Source organism: Amblyomma mixtum, chromosome 3 (genome assembly GCF_055824585.1).
Source record: "Amblyomma mixtum isolate Tamu chromosome 3, ASM5582458v1, whole genome shotgun sequence".
In the NCBI taxonomy this organism is placed as follows: Eukaryota; Metazoa; Arthropoda; class Arachnida; order Ixodida; family Ixodidae; genus Amblyomma; species Amblyomma mixtum.
In genome coordinates, this window is record NC_143014.1 from 391,265,704 (window position 1) to 391,289,714 (window position 24,011).

Sequence of the window (24,011 nt, forward strand, 5' to 3'; positions counted from 1 at the left end):
TTGATTTCGAACAAGAGGCTACACCAAGGGTTATGAAAATATGAAAAAGAAGCACGCAATCGATGGTGGTGAAAAAGAGATATATTTAAATTGAGGTGCTTTCCTGAAAAACAAAAACGAACAAAAGATCATAAAGAGAGCTTTAGGGCAGGTACCATTTAGTGGCCGGTATAGTGGCCTTCTGACGCTATCACATTATATGCAGTATTTACTTCTTTTCGGGTAAACAGGTGGGTAGGGCGGGGAAGGACTCTTATTTGAAATTTAATGCGAAGCTCTGCCAGCTTGCTTCTTACCTGAGAAAATCCTTTATATGCCAGCACAAGATCTTCAGGTTTAAAAGGTACCAAATTCCACAGGCTGCTGTAACAAATGAATCTCTGAAACGGCCACCGTAAGGTCTTGAAAGGAAGCTGATAATGCCACTGGGTGTGATGCCTATTAGAAATAGAATAGCAAAGCACACTTCATAATCAGAAAGCACGAGAACACGTTCATGCACAGTGTTTGGTGTAGCACAAACAACCTCTCTGCAGTCAATAATGACCCGACAGTCTACATAATGCGGCTTACAGCTTTTTAGCACCGTTTTATTAATACATCGTGATGGCTAATTTATAAGGGGCCTGAATTTTTCGTGCAAAACATTCAGCACTGAGAAAAGCTACCTGGAACAAGTAGGCCTGTGTACCCCAAATAGCACTGCCATAGAGCAGTACGAGGGACTTAGTTTTAGTTTCATCAAAAACGGGTGAAGTTTGTTCGAAGCACTAACAACCTCTTCAGTTTTCTGTACTTTGAAAGAATCAATAGTGACTGCTAGTAGCTTTTGGAAGACTGGTAGTGAAACACCAGAAATATATTTCAGTATGTCTGCAGCCTTGTCTTTGCTACAGGCTGCAAGTGCCAAATAGCTTTGGAATTTTGGAGTGTTTCGTGACCCCACCACATTCATCGGGGACATGCAGTGTCTTTTAGCTCTTTCATTTTGCCCCATGCAGCATCCTTGGTGCTCTCCTTCATAGGAAGCGCAGCCAAGTAGAAATTAAAATAATTTGTTAATACTCACAACCCTTCAAAAATAAGATAAAGTAGTTACTTATTTCTAGCATGCAGAATATGGAGGCATATAACAGATATTTTCACTGGAACTAGGAAACTGCAACGGAAGGATTGTAAAAACAGGCAGGAAGAATATAAAATTTATTCAAGAATATAGTAAACAAAGATATCACAACCATAGGTTATGGTCACCATTAATGTTAAATTGTTGTGCATGTAATACTTCGAATACTACATGCTTGGTAGCAAGAACGACTGCTGCTCTTCTTGTTTTCTTTTTCTCTACTGTTCTGAATTTTTAAGGTAGTCTTCGGTAACCTGCCCACTAGTAGTTATCTAACATTTATTGTCAAAGTTCCCTTTCTGTTGATGTGCCTGTAATTTATCTATATTGTTTTGAACCTTATATTGGACTGATAGCCCACCTGCTACGGTCTCGTATTGAGAATAGCAGTATTGTAAGTAAATAAATAAATATATTCTTGCCCGAAATTATATCCGTTCATGTCTCTTGCACACAAAAAGGAAATCATACAGTTTGTTAGTTCTTGGCGAGACTCATTACTTACTGCTTGAGAAAAGGCAGCTGTACACTTTTCATGTTTAGCGATTAAGCGATGCAGCATCAAAAGTGACATTTGTTTTGTAAAGAAAATTTTCAGAAGCAGCTGGAAGATTACAGCTATAACGATGCATCAGAACAGCTGCCGGGCCATGAAACTGCGTAAAGAATTTGACTATCAATTTAATGCATGAGCAAGCGAGAGAAATGGGGTAGCAGTAATGATGCCATCTGCTCACTGCTGGAATAAATGGAAACAAGTATCACAGAATCTTACCGTTTCTTAAAGTTTAAAAATAAAGATTCTTATGCAGCTAAACTGTACATAAATTTATTTTCCACTTCTAAACTGCAGTGAACCATGACATCTTCCAGGGTTAGGTTATTTGAAGGAACGCTGCACTCCTGCTTAAGTGCACGCAACGTGCAATCATAAAAATATATATCTTAAATTGCGCTCTTAGTACTAGTCGTTCCCCAAGGAAAAGCAGTTCAGATACATACGAGGGCGAATCAGAATGTCTTTGTCCCTATTTTATATCAGGCAAAATGAGGTACATACAGGTAATTACAAATGTACGTACTATTTATGTGCCTCACACTATTTCTTCATATAGTCCCCACACCGCTCCAGACATCTGTCCCATCGCAGCGCTAAATTTGAAATGCCCTTTGGTAGAATTCGTCCGGCTGACTTCAGAACCACAGTCGGACTGCCGTCTTCGCTTCTTCGTTGCATGTGAATCGCTGTCCTGCCAGGAACTTCTTCAGCGGACCGAAAATGTGGAAATCACTAGGGGCGAGGTCCAGTCTGTATGGTGGGTGGTCCAGACTCTCCCACTGAAATGACCGGAGCTTGTCGGCGGTTCTGATTGCTACATGTGGCCTTGCATTGTCATGGAATATAACCGCGTTGTCCCCATCTAGAATCCCTCGGCGTTTTCGCCTGATGGCAGCCAGCAGACGTGACAGTGTAGAACAATAACTGTCGGCATTGATGGTTGCGCCTGCGAGACACCTAAAATTCGATGGGCGTTCGCCCCTTGCTCCGTAGGAAACGAATCACACTTCTTTGCTCGTACGGCGTGGACGTGTGAAGCACCACCGCCGTCTTCAATAACTGGCAGAAGCGCCGTGCAGCGGAGCTGCCGGCAGATAAGGCCGGGCCGGTCCATGAAAGGTCCATTCCTGGGAATGGATATGTTCACTTTGAATTTACGGCCGTAATTTCGTAAAAGAACCAAAAAATAAGGGCAAAGACTTTCTGATTCTCCTTCGTATGTTTATGCGCAATACATAGCCGAGTCTTTTGAGTACACACACTGAGCCTATTTTACCGTCAGCCTCTCCATGATGTACAAATAAGGCCGCTGAGCAGAATACTGACTACACAATAAAATTAAGTTTCTACTTGCTTCATGCAGCCAAGAAATATTTTTGACGGCAGCAAAAAGAGGATGAAATGAATGTAAAAGCACTTCAAAAGTTGACGGTTATTACCTCAATGACAGGAGTTATATGGCGTCTTGCATGTGCCGCGATAATTTCTAATTACCTAGTCTGTTCTTCCTTGAAGTTTAGTAAAATGCGCCAAAAAGTCTGAATAAGCTTCTCATCAAACTACATGTGTTACATTAAGCAACGAGCAAAAGTAGGCTAACAGTACCATAACATGACACTTCAGGCCTGGTTAGAACCAATTTTCAAATATTTACTCCTGCCTACCAGGCCTTCGTGCATATAACCGGAACAGAGTTTAAAAAGCAATCATCATATTCTGCCCTGCCTCTTTTGTCTGAGATCGGCCGGCAGAAAACACCAACCGTCAAGTTTAATTTTACCTTTAAGACCCCTCGAAACTGCCAGGCTTGATGCGTCTGTACACACTTGGAAATACGCTTCGAAAGCACTATCAGGGACAAAAGTTGTATACTCAACGCGGCGGGAGCTGGAGCAACGGAAAACTGCGTTGCAACGCCATCTACAGGCGGCATCTGTGATGGAGACAGCCAATGCGTGACCTTTATTATCAGCAGGCATGTCGCTTGGCTCGTTTCAATGTTTCGTGCTTTAGCTCTCCAAAATTCCGCCGTTTTCCGTTGCTCCGGCTCCCACCGCGTGGAGCCACTTTTTGCTCCGATAGTACGCAGGACTTCTCGGATGATTTCATCTATTGCCATTCAGAAAATGTTTGCTGCAAATCCCGCTGTTTTAGCAGGCTCCCAGGGTCTTCCATCCTATATAAACGACACATTAGATTATAGAAAAGTGCAAGAGTCAAAGAATTAGTTAAAAGGGCACAATGAAGCAATATTAAAAGTGGTAAAGGAAATGCAAAGCATGGTACTAAACACTGCTTGTAAACCACGTACGTGCTACATTGAAATCCTTTTCAAAGTGGAGATGGTTTATGCGGTTCAACGCTACTAGGAACTCAGGCTATGACGGGACTCCATAGTGGAGGCGTTTAGCACTGACTTCGGTCGCACAGTATGCGTATCTTTAAGCATTTGGCCTCCATCCAAATGCGACCGCCGCGGCCGGGATTGAACCCGCTTCTTTCGAGTCAGTAGCCGAACATAATAAGCGCTAAGTCAGCGCTAGGCTTTCAGAGTGGACAGAAAACCACAACGAAGCAAAATGAACTTATATTCACCCATTTCATAAAAAAGAACAGTAAAAGAAAAGCAGCGCGCGCTAGCGATATAGCAAAAATAAAAAAGAATTAAGGTTTCAGTATCGTTCACAGCTTATTCGACCACGACCACAGCGCATAACACAGCCGGGTTAGAGAGGATATGCATTAACTGCTGACTCGAGTGTTTCGAAGTTCAGGCGTTTTCCATTACCGCGAAGTCATGCTAAAAGCATTCAAAACAAAGTTGGATGCCCTGTCAAAGCCTTTAACTTTATTTATTTATATTTATTCAAATACCCTAAGGGCCCACTGGGAGTATTGCTTAGGCGGGTACAAATGAGAGCACAGTATTCAAAGGCAAAAAAGCACTTTAGGAGGTTAATAAGTCAGGTTGAGAAGGAACATAACAACGTAAAAACTGTTACAAAAAATGCTCAAATAACAAAGAAAGAGAACATACTGGTGTGTAAGTAAGTGATATCAAAGCAAATCTAGTTACTGAACGCGCTGGGATTCCAGATAAGTTAGCAATTCCGACTGAAATAAGGAAAACTGGGTTATAGTAGCAATACTGGAGGGCAACTCATTCCATTCTTTTATTGACAAGGTTAAAGGCGAATTCTTGTACTTTTCCGACCGAGCGAAGATGGGGTTAACTTTGTAGATATGATCGGTGCGACGTGAAGTATGAGGTGGCGGGTAAAATGTGCGACTGGGCAAAATCATGTACTGCTGTGAAAGAGAGCGTGAAAAAAAAGATAATCTGGCAAATTTCCTGCGCATTGCGAGGGGCGGCATGTTGAGCTCTTCCTTCAAAGATGAAACGCTTTGAAATCTCGAGTACGATGATAAGATGAATCACGCGACTCTATTCTGAACGGCTTCAAGTATATTGGTGATTGTGATTTGGTAGGGGTGCCAAATGATTGACGCATATTCCAGTGAACGGCGAACAAGGGAATTGAATGCTTGAAGCCTGGTGTCCCTGTCGGCTAGATATAAGCGCCGCTTCAGAAAGCCAAGTTTTCTTTGTGCTTCAGATGTAATATATTCTATGTGGTCCGTCCTTGTTAAGCTAGAATTTAGCAGGATGCTGAGGTATTTAACGGATGAAACCGAGTGTACTATGCTATCATTTATTAGGTAAGTGTTTGGTTGCGATTTTGAAACAGAAGTGAATTTCAAATGTTTAGTGTTTTCTCTCTTTATTTGCGTCTGCCATATGCCGCACCACTCTGTTAGCTTGTTCAGGTCAGATTGCAAAGCTATGACGTCGTTAGGACTAGATATTACTCTGTAAATTACACAGTCGTTGACAAAAAGGCGGACTGTCGAATTGATACTTAGTGCTATATCATTAATATATATTAAAAATAAAAGCGGTCCTATTACTGAGCCTTGAGGGACGCCAGACTTGACAAGGGTTAAGCTGGAAATATTATCATTTAATTTAACCGCTTGAGAACGATTTCTTAGAAATTGTTCGAGCCATTGAGTTGTTCTGGCGTCGAGTTCAATGCTGCGTATTTTCAGTGCTAGTCGTTTATGAGGTACACGGTCGAAGGCTTTAGAAAAATGAATAAAAATACCATGCTCAATGCTCAAGGTGCCAGGTTAATACGCATATATATATATATATATATATATATATATATATATAAAAGCACTTCAAAAGTTGACTCGCAATAAATGTTTACCTACAGGAGGCGTTCTCAATTTCGTGTATATATATATATATATATATATATATATATATATATATATATATATATATACATACAGGGTGTCCCAGCTAACTCGGATCAAGATTCTGCCATCACAGTAAAATCAGCTATGTTTTTGAACACGCTAGTTGAATAATGTATGCTTTCAGGACACCATGGAAAACATACCAGTGTCTGTTATGGGCATTCTACCTGGAAACTTTGCAGAAAGCGTCAGAACATGCAAATCATCCCTGTCCATCATTACAGTAAACTGTCGATCGGCATGTTCAAAAACAGACGACCTTGACATGCTTTTTAGTACGCTGAACTATAACTTTAGTGTAATTATATTAACTGAAGCCTGGTATAATCAAGAATCCAATGAGTATGCTCCTCTTGGTCACACTCCTTACTCAATTACACGCCACAGTAGACGAGGTGGTGGCGTGTCTTTGCTTGTTCAAAACTCTTTCCATTGCAGTGTAGAAGCTCAGTTCACGATTGTGACGTATGATTATGAAGCTGTAACCATACGCTATCGTTCATGTATGTTTATTGGTATATACCGGCCACCCACAGGCAACCTCGGAAATTTTATAACATTTCTTGAAAGTATATTATCTTTTTCAAATGAAAACAAGCTAGAACTCATTTTAGGAGGAGACTAATATTAACTTACTTCTAAATGATTTTAAAAAAACATCCTTAATGTCCGCTGTTACGCAAAATGGCTTCGATGCTATTTACACTAGCGCATTCAGAATTACACCGTCTTCGTGCACATTACTTGATTTTTTTATAACAAATTATCTCCCTTGGCAAGTTACAGCAGATATAATATTCGCTGACATCAGTGACCTGTATTCATCATCATAAATAATAAAAAAGTCCGAATCAAAAAGAAAGACCACATTGTTCAAGGTATTTCAAGTCCCAACTTATTTAAGTTCAGAGAAGCTATAGAAAGGCTATCGTGGCAACTATTATATGAGCAAACTGATAGTGGCACAGCGTATGAAGTATTCTTGCATGACTTCTCTGAAGCCTATAATGCTGCCTTTCCAAATAAAGCTGTTAAGCAGACCAGGAAATGCCGTAAGCCCTGGGTGACCAAGGACATAGCTGAACAGATACAGCAAAAAGATCGCCTTTTTGAAAAATTCATTAAAACTAAGGATTATAGTGTGCTCAAAGACTTCAAGCGTCGGCGAAACAAGCTTGTCAGTGTATTAAGGAAGGCTAAAAAGGAGTACTATTTTAACTTGTTTTCTAACGATATGCATCGTACGGACTTAACCTGGAAGAAGGTAACCAGTGTACTTAATTGGTCGCTTGAAAACAAAACATTTGAGGCTGTTAGACTCGACGGTGTAACAGTATCCGGCCAGGCATTAGCAAATCTTTTCAATGATTTTTTCATCAACCAGTTTGCAGATCGGAAACCCACTAAAGTTATTCCGGAAGGAAAGAATATTCCCCCTAATTCAAACACGCTGTTTTTAACCCCTACAAAGGAGCGAGAGGTGATCACAACTGTGCTGAACCTAAACAGCAGCAGCGCATGTTACGCTGAAGGAATCCAAATCAAACCAATAAAGTATGTCATTGACTTAATAGGGCAGCCCCTGACACACATATATAATTTAATTATAGAAACCGGTGTGTTCCCGAAACGAATGCAAACTGCGAAAGTTACTTTAGTATTTAAGGGTGGCGACAGCAACATTCTGAAAAACTACAGGCCAATATCAATTTTACCAGTTTTTTCAAAGCCAATTGAAAAACTACTTCACTCCAGAGTATTACAGTATCTATATAAGTAAAGCTTATTAAACAATTTTCAGCATGGCTTCCGAAAGGGCTGCTCGACCGAAACTGCGTTACGAAACCAAAAAGAAAAAATCTTGAAAAATTTCAATGACAACATGCTAACGTTCGGAATTTATGTTGACTTATCTAAGGCATTTGATTCTTTGAACCACGAAATCTTACTCACTAAACTACTCTCATATGGAATACGTGGTGTCGCTTTTAACCATATGGCTTCTTACCTGGAGCGCCGGCAACAGTACATAGCACTCGACAATTTTTCATCTGAATTTAAAACCATTAAAGCAGGAGTCCCCCAAGGCAGTATATTAGGACAACTTTTATTTACAATATATATAAATGACCTACATTATGTACTTAATCATCCTGATGTTTCCTTCATATGTTACGCTGATGACACAACTCCTTTGATAACCGATGAGACTACGGTAGACATTGAGCAAACAATTCAACAGGTCTTGACTAATTTTATTAAGTGGACTAATGAAAACGCTCTTTATATAAACACCACGAAGACAAAAGCTGTGCTTTACCGGCCCAAAAACAAGACTGTACAGCCACTGAATATACTACTGGGCGGAGAAACTGTAGACCTAGTCGATAAATTTAAAGTGCTGGGTGTTGAATTTTCAAATACACTTAGCTGGGATGGTCATGTCAATGAAATCCACAAAAAACTGTGCAAAGTTAGTGGCATTCTAAATAAAGCTCGCTATATATTGCCTCAACGTGTAAAGATCCTGCTTTATAACGCCCTCTTTCTTCCGCACTTGACCTATTGTAATCTGATTGGGGGAACAACCACAAAAACAAACATTGACAAATTAGTACGAATGCAAAAGAAAGTGGTAAGGATTATTGCTAATGCACCATTTGCTTCACACACGCAGGAACTATTCGACCAATATAAAATAAAGCAAGTAATTTATACCAATACAGATTACTCCAGACCTACTGCAGAGCAATTAAGAACACAAATACATTTTATACAGACTTATCACAATTGAGCCCCAACCCAAGTACGTATGCAACTCGATTGACAAACAAATGGTACACTCCAATGCCGAAAAATAACTACGCCTTGCAGTCATTACGATATAATCTCCCAATGCTGCTAAACAAGTTTAATAACTCTGGAATAGATGTCTGTCGCCTTCCCAAAAAATGCTTGAAGACCCTGTTTCTTGTGAAATAATGTTTTGTAAAAGAACCTCCCGCTTTATCTTACTGTTTAAAATTCACCTGTGTTCAAAATACGCAGAAGCGTGCGTGAATTTCTGTCTTTATATATTTTGCATGTATTTTTTGTATTTCTATTTTTCCTTTTTTGTTTTTGCTTTCATTTATGTTACTGTTCGTCATTTCTTTTCTGCTTAATTACATTGTATCAGTTATCATTTCAGTTATCGTTTTCAAATGTATGAGAACTATGCATGATGTGATGCCAACTGCTGCCAAGATGTAGGGGCAGTCGCCTCGTCAAGCTGCCACTTCGAGCAGCTTTTCGCGACTGCCCCATCCTTATTCCAAGGAAAATAAAGATTTGATTTGATTTGATTTATAAAAAAGCTAAGCGTTCTTCAGAACTGAAACCGTGTGGATGTTGTTAGGCTTTATCTAAAGTTACAGTACTATTTCTTCGCTCGTCCTATTTGAATAATTATTCGAGATAAATAAATTAACTTTTTAAATATAGCGTGAAACGTTCAGGCGCCAATAGTAAAGTTGTGGCGCTCCACAAATATTGTCCAACCCAGGCACTTCCAACGAGGTAGACTTAACGTGGCCGTTTTTACTTGGGAAAAACGAAAGCCCGCGGAGTTTAAAATATACCACGTGACAGCGCGTTCCGTGCGCCCGGATGTGCCACGATTACAGCGCTCTCATCCGTGCTTTGTAAAAAGCATCCCCCGCTTCGCACCTTTCGTGCTGCTCAAGAAAGGGCTTCGCGTTGTGCTTGATTCCAAGATAAGCTGCAGTGGGTTCGGGCGGCAATTGAAAAAAAGCGCGGCTCCCGTTTTTCAGCGTAATTCACACGACGTTATCAGGTTTGTTCTAAGCGTCTTAGCTTGTTGGGATCTTGTTCCCAAATTCGAACTCATCAGCGTCATCGTTCCTCCGCATGCATTCTGCTAACGTGAGAGCGCAATTATCGACGCAGAAACGGGAGCCGTGCTTTCTTTCAACTGCCGCCCGTTCCCACAGGTGCTTATCTTGGAACCAAGCACAACGCGAAACTCTGTCTTGGGCAGCCCGAAAGGCGAGAAGCGAGTGATGTTTTTTACAAACCACGGGTGAGAGCGCTGTAATCGTGGCGCATTCGGGCGCACGGAGCGAGCTGCCGCGTGGTATTTTTTAAAACTCCGCGGGCTTCGTTTTTGCCGAATAAAAAAAGCCACGCTAAGTCTATCTCGTTGGAAGTGCCTGGGTTGGAGAATATTTGTGGAGCCCCACAACTTTCCTATTGGCGCCTGAACGTTTCAAGCTATATTTAAAAAGTTCATTTATTTATCGACTAAATATTCAAACAGGAGGAGCGAAAAGATGGTACTGTTACTTTAGATAAACCCTAACAACATCAATGCGGTTTCAGTTCTGAAGAACGCTTAGTGTTTTTAAAAATCTTGGTCCAAGCTGGCTGGGACACCCTGTAACAGTGAATATGCTGGTAGCTGAGACGAGCTTATACCGAGCATCCTATTGCCACAGGTAGCATTTTCGTGCCATCGATAGGTAGAGCAGCAACCGATGTCGTGGAAGGCATGGGTGATAGCGTTATGCTTTTTTGAAGGTGCGGCCTCCTCCTTTTTAACATGGAGCCTTTTGTTCAAAGAGTCTAAACGCAATGAACACTTCGCAGCTTCGCTCTGCGTTCTCTGGCTTAGCTTTTCGTGAAACTAATGTGTATTGCATCTTCCCGGCTGCAGGCGAGGCGACCAAGTTTAAACGGGGAAGCATTTACTAAAGGAGCAGCTACAAGCAAAAAAACAAAAACACAGTAATGGCTCTGTCACTGCAGTAAACAAAACACGATTGCTTAGCTTCTGCGTCAACAGCCGCGATCCACCGCCGTCGTAGCTCTAGCTCGCGAGGCAGCACAAGAAACTTATCGAAACGTGTTCCTGGCGAGTGTTCCCACGTGTTCGAGCAGCCAACTACGCAGAAGTTGTTTCAGGATATCGCCGAAGGCTGACAGCAGCGTTAAATCACGATCAAGAACGCAAACACGACTGCACGCGCACAGAGGCTGGAGGGAACGGCGCCCGAACGAGCCCGCCTACAGTTTGCGGCCTTGGCGGCAGGAGGCGTTGTCGGCGTTTTGTGCTTCGCGCATACCCCTGCAACATGGGCGCGCTTAAGCTAGAGGTGAAGGTAAGCACCCTTGTCGCTAAGCTTTGCTGCTGCTTCCCACAATGCAGAATTGACCTAATTCTGTCGGGTGAACAACAGTAATCACGCTTAGGGAAAACTATAGTTACCTTCCTTAACCGATATTAAGCGCGCCTGTGGGCCAAGAGTATTCATCATCATCATCATTTACTGGACCCTTAAAGGCCCCTGGTGGGGTATTACATAACGGGGGGGGGGGGGGGGAGTAGTACATTCAACATGACTCACATTGGTGGGGAGGAAGTGAGTTGAATGGTTGCCGTAGATCTAAGAAAGGCGAAATGATATTTCGTTATTTTTCAAAGTGGAATATAAAGTATCAGAAATATTTTCGAGTAGAGTCTGCGTAACAAATCCAAATGCAAAACCATGTTGCCTCTTGGTGAGTAGGCTATTTTTAATGCACGAATGCATTAAAGTCTAGATTGGCACCTCTATTTGTCCGCACATATTTGTCCGTCCATCCGTCTGTACGTCCGTCCACACGACCAAAAAAATTCGGCAAAATTAAGCCCACTGAATTTGCACCGACGTCAGCATACAGCGTTGCTGCTCTCAACTGCCATGGATGTCGTAGAAGCTTATGCAAAGAAGACTTGCGCATGCAATAGTTGGCTTACAATTAGGACAGCGTTGCTTAAAACTGGTGCTAATGTCGTGTGCAGCGAAGCAAAATGAGGAAAACAGATATTTATATAAGACACCGTAGGAGTGAGCAGTTTAATCGCAAGTATGCATAATATTCCCACGTTTGTTATCTTCATCTGTGATAGTTTTTGGGCGTCAGGTTGGCGCACCGCGTACGCAAAATGTGTATGCTTATGCTAGTGCCAACGCTAGCGCCCTCGTTCCTTGGATCCCCCTGACCTCACGTGGAAAGTGTGACAAAAATGGAAAATAAATAAAATGTAAAACAAATGCTTGCGCCGAGACCCCAATAACAGGCGAGGATTGCTTATCGACAAGTCTTACACGCTACGTCATCGTTGCTGCCACGTGGGTGAGTTGCACGAAGGTTCCTTTAGTGACAACCTTCCATGTGTTATTCCTTGCGTATATACGAGATCGAAACATTGAACAGCATGCATGCAGCAACCGGCCGGCGGCAAGCAGTCCGGGCCAGCGTTTATTCATCGGCTTGTGTATTTATAGCCAAGGAAACGGAGGAGGAAACAGAGGAGTTTGTAGAGTGGCACCCGTGATCTTCGGCGCAAACGATAGCTGAGCGATAGAAGGCACACGTGACCCTGACGGCGCAGTTCACAGCATCCCACTTCCCTTAGATTCCACATCTTTCCACGGGTCTCCGGACACGTGTTGAACGTCGTAGCACTGGATCCTCGAGGCCGCTGCTCGGAGGAGCCTCGCTTGTATTCGGATCTGCTGCTGCGTGGTCCACCTGGAATCCAGGGCTAGCAGGAGTGGCTGATGTCGGAATGGTGGAATCTGCTTCTCCGCCGGAGCTGGTCCATGTGACGGTGAACAAGCCCGTTTTCGGTCTCTACTTTCATAACCCGTGCGCCCGCTGTTACCTTGACCTTCCCAGGAGTCCATTAGTCTCCACTGCCATAGTTTCGGATGTACACCGGATAACCCGGGACAAAGCTCCAGCTGGCGTCTTCCCGTAACTGGGCCTGGTTGACGGTCTTGAACCTGGGCGGGAAACACATATGCCGTCTCGTACGCAATCTGTAGCCGAGTGACATCTCGGACGGTGAGCGCGCCGTGGAGAGAGAAGTGTTTCTGTAGTGGCGAAATATTCTCGACAGTGTCTTCGGCAAGTCGCCTTCGGAGCACCTTTTTAGGCCCTCTTTGACCGTTCACATCGCCCGTTCAGCAAGGCCGTTATTTTGTGGGTGATAATAAGGCGCACGAATGTGCGTCACCCCGTTATTTTCCAGAAACTGGCGTAACTCCCAACCAGTGAAAGAAAGGCGTTCCATTGTCAGGGACTACAGTACGGGGCAGACCGAACCGACTAAAAACCTCGCGAAGGGCCTCGACTGTGGTCCGAGACTTTGCATGGGCAAGGGGAATTGCCTCGATCCACTTGCTATGCGAGTCCACGACGACAAGCAACATTTTGTTTTGAATCTGTCCCGCAAAATCAACTTGGAACCGCGACCATCTGTCTTGAGTGTCTGGCCAGCTAACCGGTGCCTTGCTAGGAGGCATTGGGAGAACTTGCACGCAGTTTCTACAGTCTCCAGCTACGCGCTGAATATCTTTATCGAGACCGGGCCACCAGAAACTACAACGTGCGATGGTCTTCACTGAAGAAGCCCTTTGGTGGGCTGCATGCAGCAATTTAAAAAATCTGCCCCTGGTTGCTTCGGGAATCGCAACACGGTGGCCCCAGTGGAGCAGGTTCTGCTAACGGACATCTCGTGTCTCCTTTTTGCGTTTTCAGTCATCTCCTTTCCTTCCAACATCAGTTGCCGCGGCCAACCCTGCAGGACGTACATACCTGTACACGTTCGCGATCACTTTGTCATCTTGTGTGAGTTCTTGCAACTTCTTGAGGGGTACGGCAGGCTGGTCCCCATGGTCCAAAGCGAATACGTACTCCTCCATGTCCTCTGAATCCTCGAACATCTGCTGAGAGCGTAGGCTTAGGCGGCTTAATACACTGGCGAAGAACATGTGCTTGCCCGGCTTATACTGTAACTTACACTTGTATGCCCCAAGTAGAACGGCCCATCTCTGTATTCGAGCTGCTGCCATGACGGACGTCTGCCTGTCATGCTTTAGGAGGCCCACTAACGGCTGATGGTCTGTAATGAGCGTGAACTCCCGCCCGAGGAGATAGTCTCGAAAACGCTGCCCACCGAAAACAAATGCCAACGCTTCCCGTTCGTTGTGGGAGCAATTCCTCTCTGCGGAGCTTAAGGAGCGCGAGCGAACGCGATAGGGCGATGTTCACCACCTATTCGATGGGAAAGTGCTGCCCCGACTCCGTAGGGCGATGCTCGCATTCTAGGAAATGCTCTTCTTTTGGGTCGAACTGTGTGAGCACCGGTGCTGCAGCCAGCACCTGCCTCGCCTTGTTGTGCCTTCTGCTCACAGACTATCATCGTCTTACTAGAGCCGACACTTTATTATGGAGGACTTTTCTCATAGCATGCAAGGACGCTTACAATGTTTGTAACCGTAGCAAGCCGCCGCCGATACAACACCAGACTCAAGCGTCTCCAAAAAGTGTCATGTTCTAGGATCCGCGACAGTTTAGCGGCACTTCGGCATGTGGACTACGTGATCGCAGACCTTGTGGCTCCTGCTGGACTGCGGTCACTTTTTCTTTGTTTCTAATCCAAAGTTTAGTTTTTTTTCTTTAAGTATTTCGTCCTTTCAGCGTTCGTTCCGTGAGTATAGAGGTGGGCAGTCTGTCGCAAACATGGTTTGCGCTAGCTTTATTCGGAACCAAATAAAGCTATTCCGACATGAAGGCGCCTAGACAGAGAGGCCTGCTTCCACTTTCCTTTGCGAGGCAATTGTATATGCGGGTTGCACGCCTGTTGCTGCTTTTTCTTCATTTTTTTCGTTTCGTTGATTTTTGCGCTACCTAGTTTTTAGAACTGAACTTCTATTCACGTTTTGTACCTTGTGATCCGATCGCTTAACTTTTGCACTTATTTTTATCACGGCTATAGCGTGCAATGTTCAGAAATTTGCTCTACACACGACCGTTTGCGCGTATGTTACTTGTGCATCAGATGCTATTGCGAACAAAGAATCCAAGATAAACTACATTTGACTTTCGACCGCATATGAGGCTTATATATGACAAAATAAATAGTAATTCTTCAATCGGAAATAATATTCGCCAAAAGAAATAACTAAAATTGCATTCTGAAATATACACTAAAAAAGTTCGCAAATTAAAAACAAAAACTTAAAAATCCCACCCCTAACCGTGGCCAATAGTTAAAGCAAAGAAGTAGAGAAATTTTTGTTAGTCAAGGTGGTCCAATTAAAGGAAATGCAACCGTTACCGTGTCCGGCCCGACCATTCGACCGTGTTGGAATCGACCTTTATGGCCCTCTTCCCAGCACTGCCGCCGGGAACCGCTGGATCATCGTCGCCATTGATCATCTCACGCGCTATGCGGAAACTGCCCCGTTTCCAGCTGCGACGGCCTCTGACGTAGCCGGTTTCATACTACAGAATATCATTCTTCGTCACGGTGCGCCTCAGGAATTGCTCAGCGATCGGGGTCGCGTCTTCTTGTCCGGCGTAGTGGAAGCCCTTCTTCGCGAGTGTCATATCGTTCATCGCACGACGTCTTCGTACCATCCACAGACGAACGGCATGACCGAACGCTTTCACCGGACCCTCGGCGACATGATGGCCAAGTACGTTTCTACCGATCACTCCGACTGGGACCGCGTTCTACCTTTCGTTACATACGCTTACAACTCTGCCACGCAAGCCACTACTGGTTTTTCCCCGTATTTTCTTCTCTACGGACGCGAGCCTTCCTCCATCATGGACACCATACTCCCTTACCGCCCCGATTCGTCCGACTTTACAACCGTCTCTCAAGCCGCTGCGCATGCCGAAGAATGCCGTCAACTCGCCCGTTCCTTTACTTCTCACGATCAGCACCGTCAGAAAAGCGCCCGCGCCGCTTCTTCCGGTCTGCCGCCGTCATATCTGCCTGAATCCTTCGTTTGGCTGTGGGTGCCCTCCTCCAGCCCCGGCCAGTCTACAAAACTGCTCAGCAAATACCAGGGCCCCTATCGCGTTATTCAGCAGGTCTCCCCAGTTAATTATCTGGTCGAGCCCATCACGCCTTCGTCTGACCATCGCCGCCGCGGTCGTGAAATTGTGCACTTAGACCGCCTGAAGCCCTACTACGACCCAGCCATCGTCTCGTGCCCTTAGGCCGCCAGGATGGCGCCTCTTCACCCCGGGGGTATTGTAAGGAAGAGAGTTGGAGTTCGATGCCCCAGCAGCTAGCGCCGACGAAGGCGAGGAAGAAGATAGGCGAAGCCGACGAAGTTCGGGTTTCGCGCTTGCGAACGCTGGCCTGCTGAGCGGCACCGCTGGGACAAGGACTGTGCCCGTCCACGCTAACTGTGCGCGTTTCCACATTACACTAACAATAAATCATCAAGTTTGGATTTATTTACAATAAGGGGTACCACATTTGCGCTGTTCTGAAGCCATTCCAACTGATGGAGTTATGGATCCGTGCAAGGTTGGTATTTCAGACGGCATGCTACCAAGTAGTGGTCACCAAACCGCTGTAAAATAGTAAAATACTACACTAAATTTATGAGCAAATTAAAAGCTCTAACAACTGCATGATGTAATCAGAACTGCACTAGGCCGCAATTAACTAGATCATTGCTAATAGAAACTCCAATAGCACATTCTAGGCCATAAGGGAAACCGCAGATAGGTAGTGAGAGACGACGAAATATTAGGACATATAATGCTCTTATTTAGGTCCAGAATTACACAGAATTAGTCCAATAAACTCCAACGCAGCAAAGTTTGTTCTACGTCAACAAGGAACCTTCAGTGGCTACAGGAAGCGGCTCTTAAAATGATAAAAGAAGCAGAGGAAATGGCCCTTACAAGCCTCGATCATCAGAGACACCGCATGCCTAAAAGACGCATCGACAGAGAATACTTTACAGTTGTCATCCACAGGAAGAGCAATACCACCGCCACGACGCCCGTTTCTCGAAACACAATGCATGGGAAGACGCTGCAAATAGAACATATCAAGGTTGACATTCAAAACATCTGTTTCTTTCAGTACAAAAATGTCCACAAAACCAGCTGCAGATGAGAGTTAAAACTAAGCTCTTCCCAGTACTTACGGAATCTTCGATTATTACCACTTAAAACAAGGAAACCGCTCTGAATTGCAACGAAGTTCAATTCAAAAGAGTTAAATCTGTTAATTCGCAGCATGGGAAGGGCATGCCATCTGAGCAATGTTGAAGAGGTCTGCTTCTTTCCTGATTCGAGCAAGTGACGCTGGTTCATACTGCTTCATGCATACTATCGCTGGGAGGCCTCTACTTCCGCTTCAGAAATTACAGAGAACTTAGCGGAACAATGGGACGGTTTTTTGGCTTTGCTGCAACACGGCGGATTTCGGTCCCTTGCGGACAGGTTTTCCATCGAGGGAGGCTGAGGTGACCACAGGCCCTTAAGCATTTCACCCCAGAAGAGCCGAGCACCAGGCCGGGTACTCGCCCTGTGGCTCTTGTACCCATTAGATAAACCGGCGGCCTTGAATCAGTAGCACTGTAGTAAACCATCCGCCTCGCACTTGGGTGGTGCTGGGTCCGATGGCCAGTGCTGCCATGTACCTACCGGTTTTCTAATGGGTACAAGATTTCCCTCGGCCTGGTGCTCGGCGCTTCTGGGGTGAAATTCTCGAAAAAGGGTCTTTGGTCACCCCACCTTCCCCTCGATGGAAAAGTTATCCACGAAGGACCGAAAACCGCCTCGGACGATAAAGCCCATTGTGGCCATTTTTTTTTCTCTGGCAAAGTCATAGAGCCCGAAAAATCCGGTCTTGCCAGAGACCGCAGTGATACTGTGGAGTTTTCTCTTCGAAACGCCGAAGGCTCGTTTACAGCACTGACAGTGGAACCTGTACGTCTGTTGAGACACGCTGGTTAGAGCGAACGAGCTTGAACTCTTCACTTCGCAGCGAGAGCCCCGCGTCAAGGGAGTAACACGAACCACTTTTGCAGGTTGAGGCGTTCGAAACTGATTTGCCCTCGGAAGGGCGCGGAGGGATGTCGCGCACACCCTTGAGGAAGCCGGGCGCCGGGCAGGGGGACGCCTCCGCCCTTTTGAAACGAAAAGCTTCACTAGGCTCGTCAACACCGCGCTTCGCGTGAGCAGGAGGCCAGATTTGCCACTTTTGCGCATGCGCGAAACCGAGCGACGCCACGCGCAGCGCAGGTGGCCGCCGACTCCGTAATAAAAAAAAAGAATAAGAATAAGCACAGAAACGAGAATTAAAAAAAAGAAATGAAAGAAATAAAAAATAAATAAAAGACAAACAGTGCGCCAGGAAACACTCATATCTCGGTGGACACCCGAACCGCGCCGTAAGGGAAGGAAAATGGAAAGAAAATTGGTTTTAAGGAAAGGAAACGCCGCCTGTCTCTCTCAAATCTCGGTGGATAACCGAACCGCGCCGTAAGGGCCTTAAGGAAAATGAAATGAAATGAAAATTGGCTTTAAGGAAATGAAATGCCTGTCTCTCATATCTTGGTGTACACTCTAAAGGAATGGACACCAGAGTACATGTCTCTAAAGCAACCTTCTAAGACAGCACCGTATTCACTACACGCGCGTCTCCTCCTCCGCCTCCGTACAGGAAGTGTGTGGACGGACGAACGCCTCCACCGTTACCGTGGTGCTCCCAGTGAATTGTGCGCGAACTGCGACAGCCATGACGTCAAACCAAGCGTAACTGAACCTTTTCGCTTGTATATCCAGGCTTAACCACAGCTGAGCCACCGCCAATATTTTTACCGCTGGGTGCACGGCAGTGGGTTCCGAACCATGCAACCATCTCCCGCAGCCTAATTGGACACCGAGACCACTTTAGAATCACGTCGTACCATTGCACTCCTTTGCTTACTTCATAAAATGGTTTCAGTCTTCACGGCCACACACCGCCTTTGTCAAGGTCATGTCGTACATCACATCGTCTCCACAATCGTAGCAGCTTTACGTGTAGTTTTGGTCGTACTAAAGCGTTTAACATGTCTGCGCTCCAAGGTGCCATGAGCTATAGGTATATCGTTCGTGGCGACGTTACTAACACCACAGAGCCTGCCACGTTTCGAGATATGATAACCGTCATACCACGACCGCTAGATACAAAGCGAATGCGCTTTGCATCAAGCGGCCGTGGTCATACTCGCCTAATGTCTTCTTTTTATGTGCTTTAACCAAAAATCACTTATCCTGCACTATAATATGAACGAAATTGTGCTCCTGTTGTCTTCAGAGCAATATCGTGTTCATTTTTATGTTGCCACATTTTAAAACTTGTATAGAGCTTTTTTTTTAATTTAAGTGTGCTCTGCTCACTATTTCTTACTAACTATTGTGCAACGTTTCTCTTCAATCGTTGTATTTGCTGTAATGTTTTCTAACTTCATGCATATGTCCCACTCGCACAATGCTCCCACATAAAGGAGCCTGTGAGTAACTTGAATAAACAAATAAAGGAATAAAACTAAATTACGCAATAAATAGTTTATTGTGGTTTAACGTCCCAAAGCGACTCCGGCTATGACGGCCACCGTAGTGAAGGGCTCTGGCAATTTCGACCTCCTGGGGTTCCTTTACTTGTAATGACATCGCACAATACACAGGCCTCTAGCATTTCGTCTGCATCGAAATGCAACCGTCGCGGCCGGGATCGAACCCGCGTCTTTCGGATCAGCAGCCGAGCGCCATAGGCGCTGAACCACCGTGCCGGCTAATTAATAAATGAATAATTTAATTTAGTTTAGTTATCAAGTACTGGAGGCCAATATATGGCCCAAGCAGGAGTTCTATATACACACAAATGACCTGGGTAACCTAGCGTTAATAAAAGTGCACTTCGGACGGCATGAAAAAAATTGCCGACGATTACGTTACTTCCTAATGCGAAATTTGAGCGAAGCTCTTCAGCTGTTTCAGCTTTTCGTTTGATTGAGGCAAAGAATTCGAGCAAGACATGTATGTACAATTACAGAGAACTTATTTTTTTTCACACATATTCCTTCTTCAAGAAGCACTCCGCTAACAGTTATTGGTTGTCATGAAGGAATCTTTGCGGACGGAGAAATAGATGGATATAATATGCTCGACTTGCTGCACCAATGCCTGATTCTCAAAGACAAGGTCTGCGCAAGTATTTCGCCAGGTTGTCACAGCCGTGGGACGCATTACGAGCGAGAGGAACGGGATGTTCTCTCGCATAAGTACTAAGAAATTCTCGCTTGTGTTTATATATACATTAAAGCTCCCACCCACCCTGCCACCCTGGCAGGTGGCAGCGTTCCTGGCACAACATTGTCAATGCAACCGCATGTAGCGCACATCTGTCACTATCGCCACGTAGCTTAAAGCACGATTGAGGTGTCCACTGCTCCAAGAAGACAGTTATGCGCCTTCTCTCTGGGTCAGGTGTCCACCGAGACGTGTGAGACAGATACTGCGCATTTCCTTTCCTCAAAAACCAATTCCCTGATTGTTCCCTGAGAAATTCCCTGATTGTTCGAGACTGCCGTGGCGTCCCCGCCAAATTTGAAAAGCTGGGGACTAGAATGTTAATTGCATTATCATAGGGAATTATACTAACCCGGCCCACTGTTCCAACTTACGGCGCCCAATAATCCCCACTAACCAATTTTAACCCCCACACTAATTCCCAATAATCCAAATAAAGCCATTTTATGGAGTGGGCCTACTTCAATATTTCGGGGGTCCTTTGAAATATTTGGAGGGGGGCCAACTTCCGATTCCTATCACATTTCCTTCTTTAAGAATGTGGTTAAGAAGTCCCCGTCATCCTTGAACCATTAATCCCTCCTTTCCTCCTTTATAAACCAAACGTCTCCGTAGAGAATGCCGCGCACGTAGAGGAGATCTGTGCAAATCTCGCGCTGATACTACTATGCAACTACCTCAGCGAATGTGGCAATTTCTTCTTTCGCTTCGAGATGTCAGGAAAGAAATTAGCGACAGCTGTGTCAAAGAATCACTCTTCTTGAGGGGCTTCAGTCTGGTTATGACGTCCATAGTCTGCTGCAATTGTCTTCTTTCTGGCTGCTGGCGAATAATAATGCTATTCGGGCAGCAATAAGGGCCGCGTGGGTGCCGTATGTAATCTACTGCCTGGCTGCATTCGAATGCGAACATTGCTTACTTCACTCGAGTCTAGCGTCACATGGATATGTGATCAGTATATGAATATATACATCGTCGGAACCCTTTACGGAGAAACATAAAGCTGGCCGGTTGTCCGCTATATCCGAATGTAATGAGAAGAGAAGTTGCGTTCTACCTAAATGCTGTATGCGTTTTTCATTCCGATCTGGCAGTGCCATATATGGCCATATGAAGCAGGTGAGCCGGCGACGGAGGTAGGATAGGAATACAGCTATGGTGTCTTGGCGTGGCCCTGCTAAGGAACAAATGTCTGCAACTATTATTCCAACAGAGCAGTAGATCTTAAATTAGTTTGCTTTGTCTGCAGCTCATGGAGCTGGTTACAATCACCGAGCTACCAGAAACCATAGCGGGACTGGCAGCAGCAGAAAATAAAGGCCAGCATATATGGTCCGAAAGGACTGGCGCAATAGGTGCAGCAGCTTTATAACTCAGACACGCCGTAATTGACGAAACGACACTGCTCGCCAGTAAAAGTAGGGCAATCAGCCATACCACCGCTTATGCAAAGAGACGTCAAGCAATCTCAACCGGCTGGCGTCAGCTGTCCACATTGCAGGAGAAATCTGGGCAAGCCTACTTCACGGGTATGTTTGCTAGGAGTCTAGACGGTGCGGGACGCCTGTAATTAGGCTGTCTTCGATCACGTTCGGGTAACGAGCGTGGAAGCTGTGCTTCGTGGCCGTTTACCATGCGGCTGTATGTCGGCCTGTATGAGCATCGATGCGCGCATCTGATGTGTGTCTGCATTGTGCGACTGGGAGTTGGGGTCAACTCACGACCCTCCCTTCACAAATTTTGGCTCTGTTTGAAAAGTTGCCAGGACAGGGCGCCCCTTGTAGTCAGCGCGTAGTCGTCCGACGAGGCAATTATCGCGGCCGCTCGCTGTTTTTGCTAATAAAGGTGTCGAGGAGCACACCGTTATCTCTCGCAAGCACGCGCGAACAAATTAACAGGGCTGTTCCACCCCCACGCACGTGGGGACAACAAGTTCGCGTTGGGCTGGGAGCTTTTGCAGCAGGCGGCTCGCTTTGCGCCAGTCTTGCTGAATAATCTTTGCGCTACAACGGCACTTGCTCCTTTTCTCGATCACTGTAACATGAGCGACTTTGTGTCTTCGGCTTCCTCCAGCACTTGGGTGAACTCTTCCTTTGCGTCTCACTTCCTTTTACACTGATTCACTGCTTTTTATTCCGCTCGTCCAGAGTTCGCTTTTCCAGATGAGAGAACTCTTCGTTACCCACGTGGCCAAGACCAAGATGCAGGGACGTCGAGTGCGGTCGGACAATTTCGGTGTTTGCGGGATACCGGCTGCGTTTTACGCTCAGTAGTTTCAGCCAGCATGCCTTCCAGGAAGTTTGCACCACTCACTCCTCCTGAAGAGCGCAAAGCAACAAACCTTTCGCTACACCCGTCATCGTGTGGGCTGGCTTTGAGCGTTCTGTTTTCTTTTCGGCTTTCTCGTTAAGAGGAGACTGGGGCGGGGCGTGTCTCGTTTACTCGGGCTGGGATTGCGGTCCGCACGCCCCGGTGAACATCGCGGTGAGAGCAGCGAGGACAAGCGGCTTGGCATCAACAGAAAAAATAACACTCCGAAACTAACAACCATGCGCATAAAAGGGCTGGGCGTGGTTCTTTCTGCATACATTTTTTGCCCTATTTTTGTGGGCGGCGGCTGTCGTGGTTTAGATTGTTGGGCACCTCTGCGCCCCGGAATCCTAATTTCGCGGACGCCTAATCCCGTCTGTCCGCTTTTATGCTCAACTGGTCAAGGTTACACCCTGTTTCCTGCTCGGGTTGCTTCTCTTCCGTGTTTCCTTCGCTGTGAGAAATGGCTATTGCGAAGGAAGAACGCCACGAGTACGTGACGCTGTCGGACCTGCCGCCCTTAATGTCTTGTATGGCATCGGATTGTGCGTCAGGTGTATCTTTTTTAGCTTCAACGACAAGAATATTTCAACATTTATGCGCGTCTATTAAATTCACAGTGATAAGGACTAGTGAAATGACACTGAAATGCTTGACACAGGACAAGTACCCTTCCAACCCCGAATTTTGACATATTCTGAGTACAAACAGAAATAAAGCTGTACACTTGAAATTTAAAACACGATTATCGCCAATGAAACATACAAACTACAACAACAGCAATGTACGTGTCGCTGGAAACAACACAGAAGATAAAAAAAAATACTCGTCTAATCTGTGCTATGCCTTGATTACCCCACTGCAGGAATGCAGACGTGCCGTTTAATGCTTTGGTGTGATGCATGCACAAGGGACAACACAAGGATTGTTGCCTCTAAAAAACATTTATGCATTTGTTTCGCTGCTTTACTTGAGCTCAGAATCTGCCTAGAATCATCGCATGTTAACGGCGTCTCGGCGCAATAATTTGTTGTTAATTTCATTTACTTTATACACGCGACTATGCAGCCAGCCACCCAAGAGATGTCACACTCGGAGAAATGCGGACACGACAAGCACGTACTAGCGCGGACATTCGAGGGAGGCTACGAACTTGTGCTGAAATGCAACACATAACGCATCTCAAAGATAGACGCTCTGCGCATTCCAAAAGCATTGAAAGCAGGAACGTTTTCGAGGAGCTTCTCTTCGGTCATCTCGTGAGAATACTGGGCATTCATCAGCGCAATATAAATTATAAACTTTAAGCTATAAGTGACCCTTTCTCGTCATGTCCGCTTGTCATTTTGTCATCTTCTTTTCATAGTGGTCGATGGACACTTGAAAAACCCATTCCCTTGCCGCTCTTTTTCCTTCTTTTCCCGTTTGTTCCTCTCCCCACGTGTAGGGTAGCCTGCTGGGTATCTCATGGTTAACCGCCCTGCCTTTCCGTCCTTTTCTCTCTCTCTCTCTCTCATCAGCGGA

At 45.3% G+C, this 24,011-nt stretch overlaps 1 protein-coding gene across 1 annotated transcript in view; it reads left to right on the forward strand.

The window, feature by feature from the left end:
* Positions 1-24,011, forward strand: part of LOC149357164 (tachykinin-like peptides receptor 86C) — a 421,840-nt gene that overhangs the window by 217,882 nt on the left and 179,947 nt on the right. The window lies entirely within an intron of this gene.